General features: G+C 39.0%; 1 non-coding gene across 1 annotated transcript; it reads left to right on the forward strand.

Annotated features, from left to right (window-relative positions):
* The first annotated feature begins 2568 nt into the window (after positions 1-2568).
* On the forward strand, positions 2569-2675 carry LOC141681217 (small nucleolar RNA R71). The gene has a single exon (XR_012558659.1). It is a non-coding gene; the product is annotated as a small nucleolar RNA R71 (small nucleolar RNA).
* Positions 2676-18207: the final 15532 nt, after the last annotated feature.

An 18207-nucleotide genomic window follows, 5' to 3' on the forward strand; every position in this document is an offset into this window, starting at 1 on the left:
AGTGGTCATAAATGAACACCTCCACATTCTGACCAATCATGTCAGAGAAAATAGCCATCATGCATCTCTAAAATATGGCCGGTGCTTCACACAACCAAAAGAAACTCTTCTAAAGGAGAAAGTACCAAAAGGACATGTGAAAGTAGTATTTTCCTGATCTTCCGGAGCAATGCAAATCTGATTATAGCCCGAATAGCCATCCAGAAGACAGTATTACTCATGCCCAACTAACCTGTCAAGCATCTGATCAATAAAAAACAGAGGGAAGTGATCATATCTCATGGCCTTGATTAGCTTCTTGTAATCCATAAAACTCTTCATCTCGTGACTATTCGAGTAGGAATGAGCTCATTCTTCTCATTAGCAACAATGGTGATACCTCCTTTCTTTGATACACACTGAACTAGACTCACCCAAAAACTGTCAGAAATGGGATTGATGATCCCTGCATCCAGCCATTTGAAAATTTCCTTCTTCACAACTTCTTTCATGATCGGATTGAGCCTTCTTTGTTGCTCAAAAGTAGGCTTGCTACCTTCCTCTAGCAGAATTTTATGCATGCAATAGGAAGGGCTGATTCCCTTAATATCTGCTATCGTCCATTCAATTACGTGTTTGAACTCTCTCAGAATTCTTAAGAGTTTTTCCTCATCACTACCTAAAAGGTCAGATGCAATAATCATAGGCAAGGTAGATGCATCACCTAAAAAAGCATACCTTAAGTGTTCAGAAAATGGTTTAAGCTCAAGTGTACGAGCTTCCTCAATAGATGGCTTGAGGCGCTTTGAAGATTTGTTCAGCTCCTCCATTCCAAGAGAATCAAAAGACATATCCATCTTCCGCTTCCAGGGAGAAGCAATTAAATATTGCAACTTCTCATCACCTTCATCATCTTCACTAACAGAATTCCCAACAAGGCCTTTTCTAAGGCATCCGACCTTAGCAATTGATCAAGTTCTGAAGAAACCACAGAATCGACCAACTCCACCTTTAAGCACTCCTCATTTTCCGTAGGGAACTTCATGGCATTGAACACATTAAAAGTTATATGCTGATCCAGAACTCGCATGGTGAGCTCACTCATCTACACATCTATCAAGGTTCGTCCTGTAGCCAAAAAGGGTCTTCCCAAAATTATGGGAATCTTCTTATCCTCCTTGAAATCAAGAATTACAAAATCAGCAAGAAATATGAGTTTATCCACCTTGACCAAGAAATCCTCTACAATGCCTCGTGGATATGTAATACAACAATTAGCCAACTGCAATGTCATATAAGTAGGCTTCAGATTAGGTAAGTCCAACTTCTTGAAGATTGACAAAGGCATCATATTGATGCTAGCTCCCAAGTCACATAGGCATTTGTCAAATGACACTTTTCCAATGGTGCAAGGAATACTGAAGCTTCCAGGATCCTTAAGCTTCGGAAGCAACTTCTGTTGCAGCACAACACTGCACTCCTCCATGAGAGCAACTGTCTCTAAGTCATCAAGCTTCACTTTCCGAGAAAGTATACCTTTCATAAACTTCACATAACTAGGCATGTGTGCAAGAGCTTCAGCAAAAGGTATGTTGATATGAAGTTTCTTGAACACCTCCAGACACTTCTCAAAGTACTTATCCATCTTTTTCTTCTACAGCCTCTTAGGAAAGGGAGATGGAGGATAGATCTGTTTCTCCCATGTATTACCCTCATGAGGAGTGTGTTCAATAATAGTCTTCCTTGGTTCCACTTCAGCTTCCTTCAGCACTTCTCCTTCAGCCATAGCTTCTTTATCCGAAACTTGAGAGTGTTCGGGATTTGTAACCTTCCCAGACCTCAATATAATTGCCTTTACCTGCTCCTTAGCTTCCCTCTTTCCTGGTACTTCAGTGTCACTAGGGAGTGTACCAGGTTGATGATTTAGCAAGGCATTGGCAATTTTCCCAATTTAATTTTCCAAGATCTTGATAGAAACCGCTTGGCTCTTGCACATGAGCCTCAACTCCTCCAATTCAGACATTTCATTAGACTGTTACAGCTGGAGTTGTTGTCCTGGTGCATATTGCGGTTGCTGAAAACCAGGGGGTTGTACTGCTTTGCTGGATACTGCTGATAAGGTTGCTAAACCGTATTCTGAGTGTTGCTCCAGATAAAGTTAGGATGATTGCAGTTATTAGGATGATAGGTCGCTGGCACAGGTTGCTGCGACCTCTGAAAGTTGCTCACGAACTGAGTGATTCACTAGAAATAGCACATTGCTCCGTCTCATGGGCACCAGCACAAAGCTCACAAACACTAGTGATCTGATTAACTCCAAAATTAGCCAAACAATCCACCTTAATCGCCAAATCCTTAAGCTGAGCAACTATGGTAGTAGCTGTATCTAACTCCACAATTCCTGCTACCTTGCCCTGAGATAGTCTCTGAGTAGGATTCTAATGTTTATTAGAAGCCATTAGTTCAATCAATTCATAAGCTTCATCGTAGCTTTTAGCCCACAAGGATCCTCCTAATGCTGCATCAAACATGGGTCTAGAAGTAGCACCTAGTCTATTATAGAAACAGTTAATGATCATCCAGTTAGGAATCCCATGATGAGGGTACTTCCTAAGCATCTCCTTATAACGATCCCAAGCCTCACATAAGGATTCCCCAGATTGCTGAGCAACTTGAGTAAGTGTGTTTCTGATCGCAGCCGTGTTCACCATATGAAAGAATTTAGTTAAGAACTTTTGAGCAAGATCCTCCATTTGGTGATAGACCCTGGTGGTAGAGAATGTAACCATCACTTCACTTTATCCCGCAGAGAGAATGGGAAAAGCCTCAACTTAATAACATCTCCAGAAACTCCATTGAACTTAAAAGTGTCGCAGATCTCTTTAAAATCTATGATGTGCATGTTGGGGTCTTCTGTCGAAGAAACCCCAAACTAAACTAAGTTATGTATCATCTGAATAGTGCTCGACCTGATCTCAAAGGTATTAGCCAAGATGGCTGGTCAAACAATGTTAGACTGAATATCATTGATCTTCGGTTGAGAGTAGTCCATCAAAGCCTTTGGATTTGCCTCTGGTTCTCCTATTACAATAAGAACTTCTTCTTCTTTCTCAACTAAGATCTTTTTTTCAACTTTCTCCTCGACTACAACTTCTTCCTCAGCTTGATCCAGTGTTCTCTTACGAGACCGAGAACGCGTATGCATACACGCTCTCTAGAGTACCTGAAACACAAAAAGGAATTAAGTAACAATGTCCGAGTCACTAAACTTTAACGACCAATGATGACAAACACATAAACTAAAAATTAACACCGATATCCCAGCCAATGGCACCAAAAACTTTTTAGGGCTGAAATACACGCTAATATTCACGCAAGTATACGCGATCGCAAGTAATATAGAATAAATTATAGTTTGTTCCCACAAGGATTGGTTTAGGTTCATTTCAATCAATGTATCTATGCAACAATGGAATGGTTATAATCCAATGCTAAGACGAATAACAAATTGAGGTTGTTTATAACAACAATTAACTAAGACATTATACTAAAGAACATTAACTACGAGAGTAAAGAGAGTTAAATACTATATTACACAAGCATGGGTATCTAACTTCATTAAATACTTCATCCAATAGCCTTTTTGTTCTTAACATTAGCATGTAACGGTGATGACACTAATCATATAACACAGAACTGATAATAGCCAACTTTCGTTGTACGGTTACCATACTACCAGACATCCATAAAAGAGATAGAAGCTGAATAGACACCAATTATATTGAGACCCTATATATCTACAGATTTTGACAACATATAGGTTTAACGAACAAGTCATCTATCATGATTACATAAGGAAAGTAAGATGGTTAAAATTACCTACGAATCATGCATATCAAATACATGAACCTATGCTAGCATGGCAAGTTCTAAACCCTTAAATTCACTTTCACTTCATAAAAGATTAACTCGCTATTTTATAAGTTCGCAAAGCTCATAAAACAAATAAGCACAACCAATACTAGGTTATCTTACATTCACCACATACCAAGGCATCGAAATAAATTAACTAAAGAAATCCATAAATAAATCCGTTAGAACCCCATGATAACGATTAACCCATAATCGGACTCATCATTAACGTGGGTTCCGATGAAAGCATGGTATAATAAACGTAGTCTTTATACTGAAAAAATAATAAACCAAGTAGGAAATAAGAGTATAGCTTCACGAATAAGAAAACTAGCATCAAAAGTTATAACTTAAAACAAAGAATCACAAGTATAAACTAGATCTTATTCACTTTGGTTGAATTGTGCTCTACGGTATTCATATACCTTCTCCTTAAGCTCTGGTACGTCTTGTTATGAAAACGACCTCAAGTTATGTATATATAGTAGCCCATGCAGATTAGAAGTCTAACGGACTAAAATTCTAGAAGAAACAGGATTTAATTTTCCCGACCTAGCGCGGCCGCACGCTTCACGAGCGCGGGCGCACTGACATTCTGCTCTTTGGGCGCGGCCGTGCGCTACTACAGCACGGGCGTGCCGTCTTTCTAGAGAAATTTCTGACTTCTTCTTCTCTTGTTGGTTTGAGTTAGTCTTTTCATGAGCTTTTATTCTAGACATCATCCTAACATCATATTAGTATCAAAATAATGCTAAATCACCTGAGTTCCTGATAAATGCCTGAAATGCAAAACACTACAAAAACACATTAAAAACACCAAAAACTCGAGTACAAAACACCAATTCAAAGCTTTACGGAGCGTTATAAAGTGACATAAATGACACTCAACAAAACCCTAATGATAAGATCCCGGATATGATCCCTCAAACGATCAACGAGAACGAGAGTGAAGCGAACCGTAAAACAAATACGCGACCAATGATCAAGCTTGTACAAGGAGCACGAGTGATTAACCAAGCTATTATAACTAATGAAAGGGATTAGAGCAAGATGACATCATCATCACTCTATAAGAATTAGTCAAGTGGCTAGATGGTGAGGTAAGCATGGTGATGCAATCATTAATCAAGATATTTATCCAAGATTAAACCTCTACCAAGTATTATAATCACATTTTTAACCAAGCAACTCATTTCTTCTCTCCCCACCCTGTAGCTTCGACTTTTTCATGAAAATAGAGGTTTAGTAATTCAAAGTCCAAACTTGGCTCATTCATAATTTTCAAGGTAATTCCCATGGCTTCTTGATATTATAACTTAGTTATCCTAGAAGTTTGTGCTTTAAAAACCATGTCTTTCTTAGCTAATTATTTATCAAAGATGATGATGAATAGTGAAGAATAGTAACTTTGAAGAACTAACTTTGATTTCTTGATTTCTTTTGGAAGTTCAAGGTTGTTTAAGCTTAGATCAAGGTTCTCTTAGGAATTTCAAGGCTCTTTGATTGTATTAAGAAGCTCCAAGAAGGTATAACCAAGCTTTCCCCCTTTGATTTAAGTTATAAGTTTGTATGAGTTTGGATTGTAAATGGATGTTTTAATGGTTGAATTAGTGAATGAGAGACTAAGCATGTATAGTTATATATGTAAGTTATTGTAGTTGATTATTGAGTCATGATTATACTTGGTGTTAAAGTAATGATCCATGGAAGTGTTGGCATATAAATTGGTGTATTAGGATTTTGGTTTGTTTGTGGTTTATGTTTGGATTGTTGTGGTTGGATTTGTATTGATTCAGTGTTGTTAAAATTTGGAAATCATGAATTTGATGCCCGATTTTTCAATGACTATTTTTTGTGTAACTTTTTTCCTCAAAAACCCTTCTATTAAAATCACCACTGCCACGATTAGCTAGGTTATGTTTTAATATTTGTTTTTATATGTGGATCGCTTTAATCCGATTTACAGTTTAGGAGAAACGACCATTTTAAGTAACAGAATTTCGCAAGCGAACCCCTACCCCTCGAGTAACTTTGAAACCATGTTTAAGGCCCCTAAAAGATATATCGTAACACAAAAAAATTATGCAAAGTTTCTTAAGCAGTTAGTAAGGTTCTCGCGAATGATTCGCCTTAAAGTTTTTAACGGTCAATTTTATAAAAATGGTGGAGCCGAGGGTACGCGAATGACTAACGTAAACTTTAAGCATGAAAGCGAGCGTTATGGTATGTATGAGTAAAGTCTAGTTACTTAAGGGACCGAGGATTAATTCTGGGTTATGTTATTATTTATAGGTTACTGGACCCACCCTAAGCTCATTACCACCCCTATACACTCATGCAAGTTTTCTACCTGTATTACTGTTTTTGTGATGATATACATATATATATATATACGCACACGTTATCTTCAGATATTTGCATGTGTATTATTAGCATAATCTTGTGATATATATATATATATATGCATGTATATTTTGGAAAGCATGTTGATACGATATATATATATATACATGCATGTTTTGAAATCGTGATATTTCATTGTCAAATACAATTGCTTTAAAGTAGAGCTTACTGGTTACATAATACCTATGCTAGTATTTAGCGATATTTTTCCTATCCCCTTATAGTAGGCCATACAAGTTTAACATTGTACCTAAACCGAGAGGCGATGTTTCCGAGTATATTATATATAGTTTTCAAAATTTTAATCGAATAATACTTATTTGATAGTTTTAAATTATAAGTGAATATTATTTTATGAGTATTCATTTAAGATTTTTATTACGGCCAAAGATTATTCTGATTATTCGAATATAGATTTTACTTATGAAACTATTTTATTTAGTAAATGAATATTAATTCGAGGACTAATGACACAGCTTATTTCATTAAATAATATTCTTTATTTCCTAAAAGAATAATGTTTCGATATTCGCCTAATAATTTTGAAAATGATTGATATTATTTAAATCATCCTTACTTAAAATATTTTCAGAGAATATTTTCGAACTTTATCAAAACCATTTTCAAAAGTATAGAGAGGACCCAAAACCTTGTTTTTATGTTTAGATCTTCTTAATGAAGGGATTTAAATATTCACTCATAATAGGGGATCCTCCTCAGTGTTGTATTTTTTTATATTCACAACAAAGTTGCTGAATAGATAAAGAAGTTTTTGATTACTTACCCAACATTCGGGAAGTAAATCCTTGGAACAAGTTTAATCCATTAACAGGCATCGCCGTGGAATTATGAGTAAGTTTTCCTTTCCAACGAGATACGGCTTCTTGGTGGAGCCGTATTAACAAGTTTTACTTGGGGAAAAGGGAGACGAGCTTTATTTTTCAGAGTCATGGAGTTCAGCCGAACTAGGAGTAGCGTAAGTGGTCAAATGGCGTTGGTCCAGCCTTATTTTATTGGCCGAAATGGCCCAGAAGTTCCATTGAGACGGTCCATTGCTTAGGAGTCCAGCGTTCGGTCGATAAATAAATCCGGCTGTTCTCCTTTACATGTAGAAAATTATGGGGTTGTACTACTACGACTGATCATCGTAAGTTGTCTTTCTGGCGCGACAAACTCCCGTAATGAATTCACCATCTAGTTTGGATATCTTCGCAACACTACTCAGAGCACTTCGATAGAAAAGCTATGACTGGGTGACTGATGAGTGTTGGCTGGGTCAAGATTTCAAAATGATGTTTTTCATCAAATGAAGTATCTTGTAACTTCATCTATAAGATAAACTTTCAAAAATTGTTGATACTTTGAATAATAGTAGTTTCAAAGAGTTTGTGGATAAGATATATGATTATATTGAAGTATCTTGTAATAACCCCCAAAATTTTGAACTTTTTATAACCCTTGTGAATAGTGTTTTAGCTGAATGAGAAAACTTTTCATGCCACACTATGTAGGGGTTCTGTTATGGATATTCTGAGATTTTATTAGTACTCTACATGGTATATAAGTGTATGTAAAGATCACCAGAATCCAATTCCGAACACATTGATTTTTCCCGGAAATCCACTAGATACGGAAAGAATTAAGTATAAGGTAACAGGATAAAAAGGATTTAAATTAAAGGATTATAAGAGAGGATCAAAAAAGGAATATAATATATTGAGAAAGGTTAAGGGAACCTAAGTAATAAGATCCCGGGTATGATCCCTCAAACGATAAACGAAAACGAAAGTGAAGCGAACCGTATAACAGATCAGCGGTCATTAGGCAAACAATTAGGAAGTTAATCAAAGAGATTAGTGGAGATGATGTCTCCCAACCAATGAAAAGAGGACAAGAGGGGAAGATGACATCATAGCATGACATAAGCATGACATGGGAAGGAAGGAGGTGTGGTTGAATGAGAACCACACAAAGTCCAAGGCTAAAAAGGTAATTAACTAAATCAAAAACAAAACCAAATCAACCAAGCCAAGCAAATCATTTTCATCAAAACACAAAATCATTTCTTTCTCTTCAACAAAAGCTTGCTCTCGGCTTTTTACTATTTCAAAGGCAAGAATTTTCAAAATCCAAGATCCAAGCCCCCTAAATTGGTAAGATAATTCCCTAATCATCCTTATGCATAGTTATGGCTATATCATGAGTTTAAGCACCCCATTCATTCTCAATCTTCTTCAATAAATCAATGAATAAGACAATGAATAGTGACTTCAAGAATTTTAACTTGATTTTCTTGTTTTTCCTTTAAGATCCAAGCTTTCCTAAGACTCCTCAAGGCTTCTTAAGGCTTCCTAGCTACTCCCACCACTTCAAGGAAGGTATATCATCTCCAAACCCTAGATTCCTTTGTATTATAAGATGATTTTGATTATTATGGTGATGTAGTAGCTTAATGCTTGCGGTTTAGAGTGTGGGTTGGAGTGGTAGTGAAATGGAATGGTGAATCTTGTTATTTTGGTTAAATGAACTTAAGTATAGTTAAATTCAAGCTTAGGCATAAGTATAAATGTTAATATTGAATTGATTGGGGCTGTTATGATGTGATAATTATGGAATTTGGTTGTATGAATGGGTTGAGGTTGAATTGTGATGGTTTTTGAATGGTTTAAAATTGGGAAATCGCGTAAACATAGCCGTCGTAATGTCCGATTTACTTTAGACTGCTTTTGTTCATAACATTAGGACCCGAGAACCCCCTTCCAGATGTTGACCATTGCCATGTTTAGATAGCTCATGTTACGAGCTTCGTTTTGATATGTAGTTCGTTTGATTCCGATGTACGGTTTAGGAGAAACGACCGTTTCAAGTAACGGCGTTTCGCGAATGAAACTTTTCCCCTCGCCTTACTTTGAAACATAGGTTAAAGACCAAAAAGGGTTAATTAATGTATGAAACAATTATGGTAAGTGTGTTAGGCAGTTGGTAAGACACCCACGAAAGAATCGCCTTAAAACTCGTAATGGTTAATTTATTAAAAATAGTGGAGCCGAGGGTACTCGAGTGACTTAAGAGAATCAGTAAGCGCAAAACAAGCGTTAGAATCTAAGTTAGTTAAAGTATAGATTTACAAGTGACTTTGGTTTAATTCCAACTTACTTGTTGTTTATAGGTTACCAGACTCATCCCGAGCCTTTTATCACCCCCAGTCGCTCAGGCAAGTTTTCTATCCGTTATACTGTTGTTGTGATGTATATGTGTATATGCATTATCTTGCGATAGATGCATGTTGGTTAATTAGCAAATGTGCGATATATTGAAGCATGCTGATATGGTATATATATGCATGCCTGTTTCGTATTGTTGCCATATATATCTGTTGGTTCAGTTGATAATACCTATGCTAGAGAATAGCAGTAATTTGCATATACCCTTAGTATAGGGATCCAAAGGTGAAAACATTTTCTAAAACCGGGAGTCGAGGATCCCGAGTAGATTTTATATATATATATATATATATATATATATATTTATATATATATATGGTTATAGTTTTCAAAACTATTAATCGAATAAGGTTTATTCGATAACTTTATTTTATTATTGAATATTATTTCGAATATTCATTCGAGGGCTTATGACTCCTTTTATTTTATTAATTGAATATTATTTGAATATTAATTTGAGGATGTATGACTCCTTTATTTTATTTAATGAATATTGTTTATAATATTCATTCGAGGTATTATGACTCCGCTTATTACTGAAATATATTCTTTATTTTATTAAAGAATAAGGTGTCAATAATCAAACTTATTTTCGATTATTCAAATAAAGATAGTACTTTCATATAAGTATATCTTTGGTTATTTAATATCCATTTCAAGAATAAGTTTTAAAACTTCTACTTCGATTATTTTTATAAGATTATTCTCTATGGGAATATTATTTAAATAATAATATTCAGATATTTTCTAAATATATTGGGACTGATTTACTTCATTAAATCAGCATTACTCCAAACACTCTTTAAAGTGTTTTCGAGTCTTCAAAATGATTTTAAAAGTTAGAGCGAATCCTAAAACTCATTTTTATATTTAAGATCTTCCTTTCAAAGGGGATTTAAATACTCGCTCAAAACCTGGGGGATCCAGCTCTGTGGTGCATTTTACATTCGCAACGTGGTTGCTGTTTTGAGAAAACAAATGAATTGATTACTTATCCAACGTTCGGGAAGTAAGCCCATCTAATTGAGTCGGCATAAGCGACAGGCCAGGGTACGGTCTATCAAAGTGTAAGTGGCTGGGTGGCAGTCCAACAACGCGTAAGAGGCCGGGTGGCGGTCCAGCACAAGGTCCTTATGTGGCCAGGGTGATGACCAGTGGGGGATTCATCCATCTACTAGTAGAAAAGGTTACTTATTGGTATCTTTGCCTGATCAGCAAGATATCTGGTTTATGCCAAAATTCTTTTTCTTTCCAAAATTCATTGGATGTTTCAAACTCTGTTCATACTTTACATAACAGAGGTTCCAGGAAATGTTTAAGAGATATATATGTGGATATATATCGGGACTAAATAAAATATCTCGTAACTTTATTTTATTCAATAATATTTCAAAGATTGAATCTATTCAAGTCTTAACTTGTGGTCTCATCTATGGGATGACTTTTTTTTTTAAACCTATAATACTTTGAACAATGGTAGTTCAAGTAGCCTTATAAATGATATAAGTATAGTGAAGTATTTGGTAACTTCATCTTCCTTTAAGCTTATATCCAGTAAGTAATTATCTTACTTTTGATAAAGGTTTTCAGTAAGTTATCTATTAGATACTTGCATTATTGATTACACTATATATTATCTTGCGAGCTGTAAGGCTCGCTCTTGCTTTATTTTTTCATCACACAACAACAGTTAGGAAGGATGGCCAGACTCCAGCAGACCCAGCGCAAGCGCGTGGGAAGCGTCCCGTGTCTTCCCGTTGATGTCATAGCTGCTATAACTGCAGAGGTAGACCTATCTGTAGATCAGACCATCTACTTTTGAGAATCAATTATGTATAATTATAACTTGTGGTAGGTAATGGCAATTAATTGTAAACTTATTAAGTAATCATTTTGGGTTGTAATAACTTTTAAATTGTGGATTCAAAGACTTGTACTTATTTCAATTTCATCTCTGAGACTATAACGGGTTGTGGTGTGTGTTAGTGTGGGGTCACAGCATAAGGTTAATTATTATTAATTAAGTGAAGTGATATTGTGGAAAGAAAGACCGTGACGACCCGGATCCCCGACCCCGGATCTGGGGGTGTTACAGAAATGGTATCAGAGCTAAGCGTTATAAACCTCAGAGATGATGCGACGATATAATAACAAACTCACAAAGATAATAAGAACTCTTGCCAAGTTCATGGTCGGACTACTTAAAGTAGTACTGACAGTTAAAACCCTTACAGGAACCCTTATAAGTATCATGATAGTAACTTAGCTCGTTTAATGTGTAGGCGCCTGAGATAGAGGACCCTGAGATGTTCGAGCGTGAGCATGATGAGGCACTGCTAGATGTTCAGGACCCCTCAGAGGAGTCAGAGACGGAGGTCATTGCTATTTCAGATGAGGAGGACCCCTCAGAGGAGTCAGAGACAGAGGTCATTGCTATTCCAGATGAGGAGGACCCAGATGAGGTCCCAGTAGCTGAGGAGCGTGTCGGACCTATGGTAGTGTATGTTGGTACCCCTTTACCCACACTTCCGGTGGTCAGAGCTCCTACCCCTCCACCACTATCTTGGATCCCTTATGATGACAGCTCAGAGACCCATACTTCCGAGCCTAGGCAGACCGAGGAGGCACCCCCAGCGGCTCCGGATTCACCACCTCTTGACCCTGCCCACATGCAGTCTTCGTTAGCCCATGGCTATGTGCAGGATGTACTGAGGACCCGATTAGCTGTTGCTGAAGCCCGACTGGATGAGGCCAGGAGGGAGTTGGATGCGGAGAGGGCGGGTAGGCGTACCCGAGCTTATGAGACTAGGGCTTCTATACCCCGATCCTTGCGGAGGGAGCTTACGGGGATAGAGCTCACGTCCCGAGCGAGACTGAGATCTCTCCAGGGGGACAGGCATGGTAGGATCTCCAGGCGGCAGGCCGACTATATCTTCCGTCGTGTGATGGAAAGGGTATGGGAGCTGACCCGCTCCGGTGTGTGATTCAGGACTGACGATGGGATAGTCTAGTTGTCTAGTTAGCCGAGGCCTTAGTAAGAGCCAATTTTCCGGGATAGTTGACTTGTATATAGCATCCCTTTTTCTGACTAGACAGATAGACTCTTGTGTATCACTTTTGGGACGGATGGCTGTAGCACTGTTGTACTTTTGACCAGATCAGACTATGTATTTCTCGCATTATGTATATATTTGTTTCCTTTTGGTTCAGTTCCTTAGTGACGAGATCACTGTTTTTATCATTATTATTACTGCACTTCGTATTAGAACTGTCATAAAATAATAGAATTGCGAGATACGTTCTCCCCATTATAAGAGCTGTGCAAGGCACAATATTGTATATGATTGTGACCTAACGTTGAATTTCCCAATAATATTTTTTTTATCAGAATCATGCCGCCAAGAAAGATTGGAACTAGGGCGAACCCTGGATCTGAGGACCAGGAAAGCCATAACCAGGATGATAGGAACCAGGAACACAGTGAAGAGGAAGACGAGGATTATGTGGAACAGGATGATTCCCTGTATGAAGAGGAAGAGGAAACATATGATGTTGAGGGATTTGAGATAGAGGCTGAAGAAGGAGACACTGAGGTTGAGCAACCAGTACCAAACCCAGGCATGGATCCCATGCGCCAGTTCATGCAACTCCTAAGGCAGAACTTGGAACATCAACCCAACCCACCCCCTCAAGGAAATAACAATACTGTGGCAAACTCTTTCAGGGCTTTTAAGTCCCTTAAGCCCCCTGAGTTCCACGGATCAGCCGACCCAGTTGAGGCAAGGGCATGGTTAAAGGAAATGGAGAAATCCTTTGAGATTCTGAGTACCGATGAGGCACAGAAGACTGTATTTGCTACCTACCTTCTGAAAGGAGAGGCTAACTACTGGTGGGAGGCCAAGAAAAACATGGAGACAGATGCTATTATAACCTGGGAGAGATTCAGTCAGTTGTTTCTGGGAAAGTATTTCCCGAGGTTTATGGAAAACCAGATGGAGCTCAAGTTCTTGGAGCTAAAGCAGAATAACTTGTCTGTAGCAGAGTACGAAGCGAAATTTATTGAGTTATCAAGGTTTGTGCCGGAGTTTGTGAGCACCGAGGAAAAGAAAGCTAGGAGGTTTCAACAGGGACTGAAACCGTGGATTCAGAATAGGGTGGCAATCCTTGAGCTTACAGATTATGCCACTCTGGTGCAAAAGGCAACAATTGTAGAAGCTGGAAGTGAACAGATGCAGAAGGAAAGAGAAAAGAAGGGAATAAAGAGGAAAAGTATGAGCATGGGTGGAGGTTCCGCAGGAAGGAGCTTCCCAACTAGATTTAATCGAGGAGCAGTGTCCCTACCGGGAAGGAACACTAGGTTTAAGCGGCCCATGAGCGTGAATGTGAGCCAGAGTGGCCAGAAGTCAAGAATGTCCTATTCCAACCAGTCTCGACCCCCATTGCCAGCCTGTAACACTTGTGGAAGGATGCATTCTGGGGAATGTAAAGGAAAGCCGGTAATCTGCTTCAAGTGTGGTCGAGAGGGTCACTATTCGGACAAGTGCACTTTGCCAACCCCCATTACCCGCCCAACCACCACTTGTCATCAGTGTGGACGCCCGGGTCATTGGAAGAGGGAATGCCCAATGAACAAACCAGCAGCTTCGGGAGCAAGCAGGGCTGCTTCTAATAAGCCACCTACCGCAAGGACTTTCAACATGACAGTCCTGGATGCTATGAAAGATTCAGATGTGATAGCAGGTACCCTTTCTCTAAATTCAGTCAGTGCAAATGTTTTATTTGATTCGAGAGTAACTAAATCTTTTATATCAAGGGACTTTGCGCGTAAATTAAGACTTAAAACTGAACCCTTGATAGAACCCTTACAAGTAGAAATAGCCAATCATGAAATTATTCCTGTTAACCAGATTCACCCCGCCTGTGAGATAGGCATAGGGGAGCAATCTTTTAGTGTTGATCTGATTCCTTTTAAATTAGGGGAGTTTGATGTAATTTTGGGAATGGACTGGCTATCTAGCAATGATGCTCAGATAGACTGTAAAGGGAAGAAAGTTAAGCTAAATATCCCAGGGAAGAAAGAAGTTATATTTAGAGAAAAGAGGCAGACGCATAAATTTTTGACTATGGCCCAGGCCAAAAGGATGCTACGAAAAGGAAATGAGGCCTACCTAGCCTATGTGGTGGACACACAGAAGGAGGTGCCCAACTTACAAGATATTCCAGTAGTCAACGAATTTGAAGATGTATTCCCACAAGACCTTTCGGGATTACCAGCCGATAGAGTGATTGAATTTGCTATTGAATTGGCCCCCGGGTCGGCGCCAGTTTCAAAAGCACCTTACCGGTTAGCCCCATTAGAAATGAAGGAATTAGCTATCCAATTGCAGGAACTCTTGGATAAGGGTATGATAAGACCCAGTGTGTCTCCGTGGGGAGCACCAGTTTTATTTGTTAAGAAGAAAGATGGGAGCATGAGGCTGTGCATCGACTATCGAGAGTTGAACAAGCTAACCATAAAGAACAGGTACCCATTACCTAGAATAGACGATCTGTTCGACCAGCTAAAGGATGCTGTTTATTTTTCCAAGATCGACCTGAGAACTGGATATCACCAACTAAAGACTAAACCCGAAGATATTTCCAAGACAGCGTTCCGTACCAGGTATGGGCATTATGAGTTCTTGGTAATGTCCTTTGGATTAACCAATGCCCCAGCGGCTTTCATGGATTTAATGAATAGAGTATTTAAGAAGTACTTGGACAAGTGTGTGATAGTTTTTATCGATGATATTTTGATCTACTCAAGGACTGAGGTAGAACATGCAAAGCATTTGAGAATAGCTCTAGGAATACTCAGAGAGGAACAGTTGTATGCCAAATTCTCGAAGTGTGAATTCTGGCGGAATGAAGTACAATTTTTAGGGCATGTGATCAATAAAGAAGGAGTATTGGTCGACCCCTCCAAGATAGAGGCGGTCTCGAATTGGGAAAGGCCAACCACACCCACGGAGGTAAGGAGTTTCATAGGATTGGCCGGCTACTATCGTAGATTTGTACAGGACTTTGCGAAGATCGCAGCCCCTTTGACACGACTTACTCGTAAGACAGAGAAGTTTGAATGGACGGGGAAATGCGAGAACAGTTTTCATCGTCGCACAAAGGATTAGGGTGTGTGCTTATGCAGCACGGTAAAGTGATTGCGTATGCGTCGAGACAACTGAAGGAATACGAGATTAGATATCCTACTCATGACCTTGAGCTCGCGGCAATAGTATTTGCCTTAAAAATTTGGAGGCACTACCTGTATGGAGAGAAGTGCGAGATTTTCACAGACCATAAGAGCCTCAAGTACATATTTACGCAGAAAGAGCTCAACATGCGCCAGAGGAGATGGTTAGAACTAATCAAGGACTATGATTGTGAGATTCTCTATCATCCAGGGAAAGCCAATGTGGTGGCTGATGCCCTTAGTAGAAAGGAAAGACTCAGAATGATAACGACTTCGAAAGAATTGATAAGGGATTTTGAGAGAATGGAAATAGAAGTAAAGGTAACTGGAACCGGAACTGAAAAGCTTTCTGAGATCTCAATGCAGCCAGAGTTATTGGAAAAGATCAGATTGTGCCAAGAGAAAATAATGAATGAAGGCAGAGAGTCAATGACTGGAGAGGAGATCCATACTGAGAAAGATGATAGAGGGATAATGAGGTACTCCTACCGGATTTGGGTTCCGAATATTCAAGAGCTTAAAGATGAGATTTTGGATGAAAGCCATAGTTCAAGGTATTCCATTCACCCGGGAAGTACCAAGATGTATAGGGATTTGAAGGAATATTACTGGTGGCCCAACATGAAGAGGGACGTAGCAAAATGGGTAAACAAATGTTTGACTTGCCAAAGAGTAAAGGCAGAGCACCAGAGACCCAGTGGACTTTTACGACCCCTGGAGATTCCCGAGTGGAAATGGGAACAGATAGCGATGGATTTTGTTGTAGGCTTGCCAAGGACGAAAGCCAATCATGACGCCATATGGGTAATTATAGACCGACTGACAAAGTCAGCTCATTTCATTCCTATCAATGAGAGATACACAGTCGATAGAATGGTGGACATTTACCTTAAGGAAATAGTGACGCGACATGGAGTCCCGGCATCCATTGTCTCAGACCGAGACCCCAGGTTCAACTCCAGATTTTGGAGGATCTTTCAGGAGTGTGCGGGGACCAAGTTAAATATGAGTACCGCGTACCATCCCCAGATGGATGGGCAGAGTGAAAGGACCATCCAGACACTAGAGGATATGTTGAGAGTCTGTGCAATAGACCTTAAAGGAAGTTGGGATGACCACTTGCCGTTGATCGAGTTTTCTTATAACAATAGCTTTCATGCTAGCATCGGAATGCTGCCTTATGAGGCCCTGTACGGAAGAAGGTGTCGATCTCCCTTATACTGGGATGAAGTGGGGGAGCGGAAGATGCTCGGACCCGAAGTGGTCCAAAGGACCAAAGATATAGTGGATCTTATCAGAGGGCGACTTGTAGCAGCCCAAGACAGACAGAAGAAATATGCAGACCTAGCCCGAAAGGACAAGGAATATGAAGTAGGGGACTTAGTACTGCTGAAAGTATCCCCTTGGAAGGGATTAATGAGGTTCGGAAAGAAAGGAAAACTAAGCCCAAGATACATTGGACCTTTTGAGATATTAAGACGGATTGGAAAGTTAGCTTACGAGCTAGCCTTACCCCCTAACTTGCAACAAGTTCATAATGTGTTCCATGTGTCAATGCTAAGGAAGTATCATCGGGATGCCAGACACATAGTGGAGTACGAGCAAGTGGATATGCAACCAGATCTGACTTACGTGGAGAAGCCAGTAAGGATTATAGATAAGAAGGAGCAGGTGCTTCGGAACAAAATGATCAAGCTAGTCAGAGTTCTATGGCAGAATCATAATGTGGAAGAATCAACTTGGAAACTAGAGAGCGCAATGCTAGAAAAGTACCCCCATTTATTTTCTATTTGATTCCGGGACGGAATCCTTTTAAGGAGGGGAGACTGTAATAACCCCCAAAATTTTGAACTTTTTGTAACCCTTGTGAATAGTGTTTTAGCTGAATGAGAAAACTTTTCATGCCACACTATGTAGGGGTTCTGTTATGGATATTCTGAGATTTTATTAGTACTCTACATGGTATATAAGTGTATGTAAAGATCACCAGAATCCAATTCCGAACACTTTGATTTTTCCCGGAAATCCACTAGATACGGAAAGAATTGAGTATAAGGTAACAGGATAAAAAGGATTTAAATTAAAGGATTATAAGAGAGGATCAAAAAAAGGAATATAATATATTGAGAAAGGTTAAGGGAACCTAAGTAATAAGATCCCGGGTATGATCCCTCAAACGATAAACGAAAACGAAAGTTAAGCGAACCGTATAACAGATCAGCAGTCATTAGGCAAACAATTAGGAAGTTAATCAAAGAGATTAGTGGGGATGATGTCACCCAACCAATGAGAAGAGGACAAGAGGGGAAGATGACATCATAGCATGATATAAGCATGACATGGGAAGGAAGGAGGTGTGGTTGAATGAGAACCACACAAAGTCCAAGGCTAAAAAGGTAATTAACTAAATCAAAAACAAAACCAAATCAACCAAGCCAAGCAAATCATTTTCATCAAAAC

This window comes from Apium graveolens, chromosome 8 (assembly GCF_009905375.1).
Source record: "Apium graveolens cultivar Ventura chromosome 8, ASM990537v1, whole genome shotgun sequence".
In the NCBI taxonomy this organism is placed as follows: domain Eukaryota; kingdom Viridiplantae; phylum Streptophyta; class Magnoliopsida; order Apiales; family Apiaceae; genus Apium; species Apium graveolens.